The sequence below is a fragment of the Hoplias malabaricus genome, chromosome Y (genome assembly GCF_029633855.1).
Source record: "Hoplias malabaricus isolate fHopMal1 chromosome Y, fHopMal1.hap1, whole genome shotgun sequence".
Lineage (NCBI taxonomy): Eukaryota > Metazoa > Chordata > Actinopteri > Characiformes > Erythrinidae > Hoplias > Hoplias malabaricus.
Window position 1 is genome coordinate 61,552,916 of NC_089820.1, and position 667 is coordinate 61,553,582.

Here is a 667-nt window from a genome sequence, read left to right on the forward strand (position 1 = left end):
ATGGACTTTGAATTGTCTTATTTGAAAAGTAACAACAGAAATCAGGTCACGAGAAGCAGAAAATGCAAACAAATTCTAAGACTGAACTTTTCAGGTTTGGAAAAACATAACTGCAGCTTTCCAACTATTTTTTTGAAAAACGGGAAGCATTTCTCCCAATAAATGTAGAAGCTGTAATAAAAGCAAAAAAATGGACGACTTAAATTCTAAACGTTTTAAACACCTAGCTATTGAGAGGAAAATGTCTAAAATGTAGGACCTTTATAAATGATTCTAAATGTAAAAGCAAAGACAGAGAGAGTTGACCAAGAATGTGCACTTTGATGATTTTTTAATCGAGGAATAGCGACGCCTTAGATTCTTTTTCACTGCCCCCCCCCCCTACACACACACACACACACAAGTCAGGTCTGATTTATTTAGTCAAACCTTAAACGCTCACAGAAGGGGGTAAGTCTACTAAACACACACGTTCCCTCTTTCAGGAGGGCTCACGCTCCAGCCTCACTGTTGTAAAACAACGCGAGAAAACAAGAATTTTCTTGTAGGACTCCAGAAATTAATTAGTTTCATTAGTCTGGGGATAAATGGCGATGGCTGGTGTGCTGGATTCCAGCAGAGTTTCACCATAGAGGGTTAATGGGAGTCAAGGCTGGAAGCGTTCCCG